The sequence below is a fragment of the Triticum urartu genome, chromosome 5A (genome assembly GCF_056163025.1).
Source record: "Triticum urartu cultivar PI428250 chromosome 5A, HENAU_Tu73, whole genome shotgun sequence".
NCBI lineage: Eukaryota > Viridiplantae > Streptophyta > Magnoliopsida > Poales > Poaceae > Triticum > Triticum urartu.
The window spans coordinates 605,905,951-605,915,668 of NC_141877.1; the positions used below are offsets into that span (position 1 = coordinate 605,905,951).

The window sequence follows — 9,718 nt, forward strand, 5'->3', positions numbered from 1 at the left end:
GGGTGCTCGTCGGCGGGAGCAACCGTCACACAGGGTACGTGTTCGCCGGACGCGTGGAAGTCGATGACGAGGAAACGCGCGCTGCGCGAGCCGGCGGATGAGTCGTCGCTCTCGTCCTTGGGCATCACACAGGGTACGTGTTCACACAGGAGGAGCATCGCTACAACCTTGCCCTCACGCATCACCGATCGACAGAGGGCCAGATCTATGGCGAATTCGCGAGCGAGGAGGCCGTGTCGGCCAAGGCTGCGAAGAACCCAAACTTCCTCGAGGGGCAGAGAGCGCTCTATGAGGCCATGTGCAACGCCCGCGCGGCGACGCCGACACCTGACGTGTAGATGGCTCTGGAGGGTCACGGACGGGAACGTCGGTAGTTGTGCGCCATTATTGGCGCCGCTACGACCACGATGTTGATCCGTCCGTGTTCAGGCAGCGGACTCCAACGAGGAAGAGTAGGACATGGGAGACGGTGGCGCCTCGTGTCTCATGTGGGCCAGTCGGCGTCCCATATCTTCTCTTCCTCGCAGGCGACCGCAACCTCACTTCGCCGGCTCACGGCTGCGAGCATGGACACGGAGGGGAACAACAAAAATTTGGAGGACGGGCATCGGCGGAGATTTAGACTAGGTTATTGTCTGGACATTTTTAATGAATATGTCAAAAATGTAATGAATGTGCTCCCGTTTAAATGAAATATATTGGATTTGCATGAAAATCATCTCGCCTATTCAAATACCGTTTAAAATGTATGTGGACATGGTTGGATGGCCGCACAGGCAGAGCTACGGCAATGTCGAATGGGCCATGGGCCGCCCATCTTTTTACAGTTTATAATAACAATAATAATAATAATAATAACAATAAATAATAATAATAATAATAATATTGTTATTGTTATTACTATTAGTTATTGTTATTATTATTATTATTACAGTTTGTGCACTAATTCTGTTACTTCCGGGACTTAAAACACTAGCACACAAACTGTTTTCTACTTCTTTTTTTTTGAAACTGGAAACAGATTCTATTAAACATCAGACACAGCTAAGTAGCTGGCCACAAAGTCACGTAGTACATCAGTCGGCACGTCCTCCAACCACAGGCGGTGGGGATCATTGCCATTAGCTCCAATTGCAGCAAGAAGAGCATGAGCTACAGAATTACAAGTACGAGGAGCAAGCGATACAGAAACTGAGTTAAACTGCAGTCGTACAAAGTGTGGCAAATCCCGGAACACGACACCCATTGGTGCTAGAATGTCTCCCACTGGTCTCTGCCAACATTGCTTCTCTCCTTTCCCAAAAACTGAATGGATTCAGTCGCCCAGGTTGGCGCCACAACATGCTAGCGTTTTTTATCATCTGGAAGTTGGAGCACTTGTTGCATAACATGAGCGCCATCATCAAATGTTTCCAGTTTTTGCCTCAGTGACGAAAGAAAAGAAAGGGTGCAGGAGCGCGCGCGTTTGAGAACTGGAACGCATGGCGGCACGCTGCTTGATTTGGCGCCCGGTGGTGCGCGGGATGGGGTCGATGGATGGATGGATGGTTCTAGGTGGATGGATCCGATCGTGTCGTGTACAGCAACAAGGAACGGTGGGAGTGGAACGTGACGGCCGGCGGCAAGCACGCGCGTACCGCACGTCGTCGGCGCATGCACCGCAGCGGATCATTGGCACGGACCCAAGGTTCAGAGCGGCTCTACCAAAAACAGCTGATCTGATCGGACCGGATCCTATGTGGTAGTGGAGGGAGGGAGGGAGGGAGAAACAGGACAATGGAAGGAAGGAAGGGACAGGTGGGAGGGAGGGAGGCAGGCAGGAAGCCAGGAATCGCCGGCTGTGGTGGGGCGGGGACCCTCCAAACTCCACTTCACCCAGACCCAGCCTTGCTTGCTCGGCCATTGCATGCCAGGTGATCTCGTCCTCACCTGTGACCACCTGCATGCATCCCTTCTCGGCATGCCATTGGCGATGGGCATCCGTTTCGCTCCTCCCCCACAAACTTTTTCCCTTTCCTTCCTTCCTTCCAATTGGATTGGATTTGTCGCGGAACACAGGCGAGAAACGAGGATCGCGATGGTGGCCCCCAGAACCAGAACCCACACGACACGACACGACCATGACCACGACTTCGCCAGGGGAGGGAGGGAGGGAGGGCGGTGGTGGAACCAACCGAGGGTGGCTCACACTGCTGCCTTGTTTTCTCATCTTCCCTTCGCTTCCCTTCACCAATTTCTGTGGAGTGATATTTTTGTTTGTTTCCATCTCTCTTTTTAATCGGCAAGTAGTTAGCGTTGCCCATGTTCACCAGCCGCGCCTTGTTCCTTTTCGGACGGAACGGAACACGACATCTGTTGAAATACAAGTGGAGCCGGGGCCGAGAGCCCTTTTCCTCTAAAAAAAACATCTGTTGAAATGCTGTTACAAACTAACCAATGCACTACTGTGCATCCCCATTCTAGTTTCGTAACATGGATCTCCACTATCTTATGGCAGCGATACTTCCATCTTGTAGTTACCACAAAGACAAGTTCGTGACATGAAAATTCTTGTTACAAACTTCCATCTTGTGTGACAGCATCTTATGGTTTGGGTCTCTACTGTCTACTGTTGTTACAAACCGAAGAGACTCAGTGAAATAACATCGGTTCAGTTACTCGGAATCTTTGACGGACAACTGCAAAAGACTATGAACTAACAGTTCACCGCACAAAAGGATAGCAGAAATGGTCTTTGCAACTAATCAAACACGCCTGGCGAGGGTTATTATAAACTCCTCTCGCCGACATACAAAACGCACCCAAAACACTTCGGTGTGGATACGGCCAAAGCATCATTTTGTATTCAGCAAATTCTTGATACCCCAAAAGGGCACCCCACTCCCCACATGACAGTTGATACAATGAAGAGAAGCGCCCCGGTGCCAATGGCGTATTTCAGACCCAGGTTCATGAGCAAGTTTACAAGCAACCCTGCGAGGACGACTCCCACCAAGTTCGCCAACAAGCCTGACCAGAACGGCATGCCAAGGACAGACGCGATGATGGCGCCAGTCCATGCTCCGGTGCCTGGGAACGGGACGTCGACAAACAGCATCAGCCCGAGCCACTGGAAGTCTGGAACTCCTTGGCGGGTGCAGCCTCCCGTCACTCCCACTCGAAGAGGAGGTCCATCATCCAGGTCGCCCAAGCGCTTCTTTGCGAGAGGAAAGTTGCGAGTTTCTTCAGGTAGAGGATGATGACAGGCACCATGTTCCTGGAGAAACGGAGAGTAGATATCAAGTTCTGTGCATATATAGCATGAAACATTTTCTCAAGAGAGATGACATGTTGCTGACACTAGAGCGACAACCCGCAATTTACATTTTAGTCAGGTCATTGTAAAATGACAGTAAAACATCATCATGGCCCTATATATCAATCACCAGGATAAAAAACCACTAACATCAATGCTGAATAGTACTTGGCTTCCACATCACCTTCTTCCTGCCCACCCCCACCTCTCTCCCTCTCTCCCTCTTCTCTTCAGTCTTCTGCACACTACAGAAATGGAAGTGCAGATTTTCTTCGAATGTTGATGTATTGGGATTCTTCTGTTGGGATGCGTCTTCTCTCGTGACGTTTGGGCAGCGGTTCTGACGGCACGGGGGAAGATAGACTGGATGCCTGACCTGAATACAGACTTTGTTGACTAGTGGAGCTCGTGAGCGACCGAGGGGCGGAGTGCCAGGGATACCTCGTGTTCTGGACTATATGGAAAACACTGGAATGACATAGTCTTCAACAACGCGGCTCCGTTCACGCATGTGGTTCTCCAAAAGGTTTGCGACGAGGCGAGGGACTGGAAGTCGGCAAAGCTACTGAGTTTTGCTCTTCCGATGGAGTTAGATGTGGGACGGGTTGTTAGTGAGTAGTTAATTCGGGAACCTTGGGCCTCCGGCTGGCTGGAGGTGTTGTAACTGGTTTCCGGTGTTGTAGTGGCCACTTTGCCTTTGCTTCTTCTATGATACTGATGCATCCGCTGGGATGTATCCTTGAAAAAAAATGATTGGAATTCTGCAGGAGGTTGTCAAAGACGTTTCAAATAGAGGCGACACTGACCTTTGTAGTAGTGAAAGGCGGGCAGCAGTTGAGTCGGGTAGTTGGGGCTAAGAGGGAAGAGCTTGAGAGGAAGATCAACACGTTCATCTCATCCTCTTCAAAACTGAATACCTGTACTCCAATACTAGTACCACTTCCTAGTTTCTCACAGTGGAAGGGGGCTCCTATGGCTTGTCCATATAGTACTGCCAATTCTCCTGAAAATGCTACCAGTGTGGTGCATTCATCTTATTGATGTCAATTCAAAAGAGGAAACAAGTCGCTGATATAAGTTGTACTACATTCATGCAATCCCCGCACATTGCTTCCAACCAAGAATTAATCGCATGCACGGATCTATAATAGATTAATGGTCCCCAGAATTCCTCAAACGAGCAAATCAAAATGAGAGGGGGTGGGATCGTCTCACTGCTATTCAGAGGTGATAGGCAAAGTCGGTGAGAAGGAGGCAACGTAGAGCTCTAACTGGTAGGCGTGCTGTGCGGCCAACTTCAATACCGAGTCACCGACACAACATAGAGAATCAGTGGGCTTTGTGTGCTGGACGGAGAGCGAAAAGGAGAGCCAGCGCAACCAGGCTGGTAAAGACGTGCAAGATGTTCGAGCGCCTTTTCCTGGAGCGCATAAGCCAGCGGCTCTCAGATAGTTGAGGTGTGAGTGGCACAGGAGGGAAGAGAAGGAGGAAGAAGGTGAAATACCACCCGCATGTGCAAAACCAAGATGAGGTGCATGCCACTCGAGCAAAACCATCAACCACGCCATTAAAGTCGTTGCCGAAACCAGGCGGGGAGTAATGTGCCATGTGGTCCTCTGTCTCCGGCTGTTGCTGGTTATGTCGCCTATGGTTGCTGCTTCTGGTTGGTGGATGGTCAATACAATCTTCTTGTTTGTTCACCGCATTGTTTTCTTCAATGGAATATAAAGCTCCTTAACTGAAACATGAGAGAGTTGAACAACCCGGCCTGGAGGAGGCCGGTAGGTCGCTACAGAAATTTTTCTCAGCTTAACCAGTGCAACATTGTATGTCTTCAAGAAACTAAATCGGCTGATGTTGATAAAAGTATTGTGGCTGATGTCCTGGGCAGCAGATTTTCTGAAGACTTCCTCAGAGCTACTAATGGTACAAGAGGTCGGATCCTGGTTGCCAGTACAGATGATTTTGCTATTTCCTTTGACTATAATGCCTCAGGCTCTCACTTTATTACTGGTACTATTACTGATCTGACCAAATAATGCTGCTGTGTATGGGCCTCCGGAGGACAGTGATAAGACTGTTTTTCTCAACGAGCTTAAGAGCATAAAGAATATTGTGTTGCCTGATTGGATGATTCTTGGGCACTTTAATCTCATTTGCCATGTCAGCGACAATAGCAACGCCAACATTAATCTCAGAATGATGGCCGTTTTAGAAACATGATTGAGGATCTTGAGCTCCAGGAAATTGCTCTTAATGGAAGGAGGTTCACCTGGTCTAAGGAGAGAGAGAGAGAGAGAGCTCGGTTCATTTCAAAATCGATCGTGTTAATCTTGGGAGCCGAGCCACTTGTAATATCAGTTGTCTCTGGCCTCAACTGTCATTTCGCATCACTGCCCAATGATCCCCCAGAAGATGCATGTCAAGCACTATAAAGAGTTCAGATTAGAGGCTTGTTGGCTAAGGATGGAGGGATTCAGAGAGAAGGTGCTTGAGGCTAGGCTAAACCTGTTCGCTCGAAGGATGCTGTAAAGATTCTGCACATCAAGCTGTCAAGAACCGATCATGCTCTGAAGTTGTGATATACAAGATTAAAGAAGGACGTGAGATTCAGAAAGGAAGTAGCCACTGAGGTGATTTTCCAGTTGGACCTTGATCAGGAGGAACGTGAGCTATTCGCTAAGGAATGAAACCTTTGTTTTCTCTTGAAATCGCGCTTGACAATGAGATGGCATCAGAAATCTTGTATTATGTGGATCAAGTCTGCAGATGCAAACACAAAAGCTTTTCACGTTAAAGTGAATGACCCAGAGGAGGAAGAATCGCATTCCTGTTCTGAAAATTTTGAGGGGTGAAGAGACGTCTGACCATGATGCTAAAGCTCAGGTGCTGCTGCATCACTTCAATTCCCTGCTCGGGGAGGCTTGCCAGGGATGGATTTATTGGGGCTTTTGACAAAACCTGTGGGGATATTGTGTGCTCGGACCTTCTGGTTGCCCTAAATCAAATGCATGAGTTGAGAGGTGATCATTGGCACCTGCTTAAGTGCTGAATACTACCAATATTGTTCTCATTCCAAAAAGATGCGACTTCTTCACCTCTTACTTCCAGCCTGTGAGTCATACGCATAGTATTGCTAAGATATTATGGAAGTTCATTGCTTCTCGCCTTGCCCTGGAGCTGCATACCCTGATCTCTGAGAGCCAAATCAGCTTCATTAAGAAAAGGTCGATCCAGGATAACTCTGTTTGTGAAGAACATTATGAATGAAGCTCACTTGAAGAAAATACCTCTACTTATCGTCAAACTGGACTTTGCTAAGGCGTTTGATTTTTCTGCTTGAGGCAGGGTTATTGTTTCAGTGCTCGTTGGAGGGGTCATTTTACGTTGACCCTGAGTCCTTCGTCCTCAAGAGTTCTGCTCAATGGGAAGCCTGGTGGCACTTTTATTCATAGGGGAGGGTTGAGACAGGAGACCCGCTTGCCCCAATGCTCTTCATTTTGGCTCTGGAACCTTTACAGTGCATTCTGACCAAAGCTACTGGTCATGGCCTCTTATCCCCTGTCACGCAAAGAGCTGAGAAGATGAGAACAGTTTTTATGTGGATGACATCACTCTCTTCTTGAACTCTATCAATGGAGGAGCTTGCTGTGGCCTCGGGCCTCCTTCATTTTTTCGGCAATGCTCTGGTCTTCAGGTGAATCTCAACAAGTGTGTGGCCTATCCTATTCGCTATGACCACCTGGATCTACAGGATCTTTTATCTGCTTTTGGTGGTTTGCCGGGGTCGTTGACATGCAACTATTTAGGGCTTCCTCTCAGCACCAGGACCCGTAGAAGAATTAAATGCCAACCTTTCTTTGACAGAATTGCTGGGAGGTTGAAGTCATGGAAGGTAAAATTCATGTCCGGAAAGGGGCATCTAATGCTTATCAATTCTGTGCTGACTGCGCTCACAACCTATTTCTTCACTGCTTTTCCACCATCCAAGTGGATTATCAAAAAGATAGACAAGACCAGGACAAGTTTTCTCTGGTGTGGATAAGAGGCGCATGGGGGCAAGCGTTTAGTAAGCTGGGTGAAAATCTGCTCGTCTAAACACTGTTAAGGATTAGGAGTAAAAGATTTGGAGCACTTTAACAGGGCATTGCGGTTAAGATGGCTATGGTTCAACTGGGACAATGTGCACAGACTTTGGAAAGGGCTGCCTGTTCCTTGCAATGCGACCGATCAGCAGCTCTTTGCGACCTGCACTTCGATTCATATTGAGAATGGGGAAAAGGCGAGCCTCATTCTGGTTCAACGGTTTGCTTGATGGAGTCCCTCAGAAAGATATGGCGTCCAGCTTATACCGGTTGTCCTATAGGAAAATAATCTCTTTTGTGATGGGATCGGGGGCAGGCAGGGGAGTGGATGAAGGGCCTTCAAAGGATTAACTTGGAGGAGGAAATTGACATATTCTTGCATATTTGGTGTAATGTGAGGGGGTCAGCTATCTGAAAACCAAGACTACATATCTTACAAGCTCACAGCCTGCAACTCTTACTTGGCGGTGTCTACGTATGATTAGCAGTTCTTCGACAAAATTCATTGTAACGACCTCCTGAAGATTTGGAGTGTTGGAGCTGTAGAAGAAGTGCATATTTTTTTCTCTGGCTTCTCCTGCAGAACAGAATCTGGACTGCGGGCAGGCTGCATTCGAGAGGATGGCCGCACAATGATGCGTGACCAGGTGGTTGAGTCGGTGAACCATCTAATGTTGCGATGTTCTATTGCTCGGTTTGCCTTCACCTCTCATCCTAGACCTTTTGTCATTGCCCTGAGATCTTCTGTCACTGCCGGTGGAGAAAACCTTCACATGGAGTCAGAAATCCGCAATGCCAGAAGATGGAGTCCATGGCTATTTATGTAGTCACATGTGGTAGGAGCAGCCGTGGGATTTTCCAGAATGCCCAGGCCTCCTCTGATGAAGGCATGTCTTTAGTGAGTGCTGAGTGCTGACCTTCAGTGTATAGGCCAGGTTGATCGAGAGTAGTGGCATGTATTTTTCTTTGGTTTTCTACTAGTAGTTGGTTTCGAGCTGTGTACAAACTTCCCCTATTTTAAATGCAAACTAAGAATGGTAAGTCTGAAGTGAATTTTAGTCAGTGCAGCACCAGCAATTCATCGAACATTTGGCGGGTAAACACCAGATCTCACATTATCAAAGGAACAAGAGAGATGAAAAAATACCCCAAAACTGCTAGGCCGGTGAGTCGGACGGGATGGAGTTGCATCCAGTAGCCAGACGGAATAGCTCCCCGCAGCTCGAGCACCGACAACGTGGCAAGCCTGAATACGACGGCGACATCGGGCCAGCCGAGGCTCCGCAGCGATGCCGCCACCCGCAGCCAGAACCCGGACGCCTTGATGGAGTCCTCGGCCGCCGCGGCAGCCGAGCAGGGCGGCGGAGGCGCGGAGCCCAGGAACCCGCCCAGCGCCGGTCGCCCCCAAGCGCGCTCCAGTTGCGGGGCGCCTGGCCCGGCTCCTCACCCCCGCCTCGCGTCGGCGCCGCCGCGCACGCGGCTCTGGCGACGGGAGCGAGAGCTTTGCGGGGAGGCGGCGGGATTCCGGGAGGAGCAGAGGCTGGATCCCTCGGGCGGAGCGCGGGCGGTGGAGCCGCGAGAAGAGGCCTCCGTCTCCAAAATGTCAGCGGGAGAGGCGAGCGCGTGGCGGCGAGAAGTGCGGCCGCCATGGGCCCATGGCTGTCTGGATCAAGGACAGAGGTGCCGTCGCGGCCGTGGTGCTCTGCGGATTTGGGTCGGTACGGACGGTGGTTACGAGGAGACGAGGGCTCGTCGGAGTTGGTCTCCTGTAACTGTTCAACGAGCCACACGTATGTCCAGTTTTTCTCTGGTTCAACTGTTCATTACCTATCACGAAAAAAATAGCATATGCTATAGCATTTTGAACAATGCCTCGCCAAATAAACCAGTCTAGTTCACTTTTGGTTTTCTAGTGTGTTTATACCGCTGAAAAAACAGCACACTATAGCACCGCTAATTGCCAGCTATACCATCCTGAGCAATTCCTCGCCAAATAAATCAGTGTATAATAGATTTTGTAGTGTGTTTAGATCACTGAAAAAATAGCACGCTATGGCACCACTAATAGCAATTTATAGCGTTATGAGCAATTTCTCGCTAAATAAATCGGTGTATAATGTCTGGCTAATAGTGTATTTTAAAGGCGGCGCTATAGCACACTAATTTTTTCATTGGTTTAGACTAGACTAGATGTTTCTCATGGACTCCCGAAACTGCACGGGTCCCACCCTATCACTTTATCCTCTCGCATCAATCTGGCGCAACCGCATCTTCTTCTCTTCTTCCTCCTCCGGTTCAAATCCACCCTTCCTTTGGGAGTCGGGTCCAGTGCGACAGG

General features: G+C 49.2%; 1 pseudogene across 1 annotated transcript; it reads right to left on the reverse strand.

Annotated features, from left to right (window-relative positions):
* Window positions 1–2,635: 2,635 nt before the first annotated feature.
* Window positions 2,636–9,174, reverse strand: LOC125527898 (uncharacterized; annotated as a pseudogene). Its single transcript, XR_015602876.1, has 2 exons — window positions 8,528–9,174; window positions 2,636–3,256 (listed from the first exon to the last, which is right to left on the reverse strand). The product of XR_015602876.1 is annotated as an uncharacterized LOC125527898 (transcript).
* Window positions 9,175–9,718: the final 544 nt, after the last annotated feature.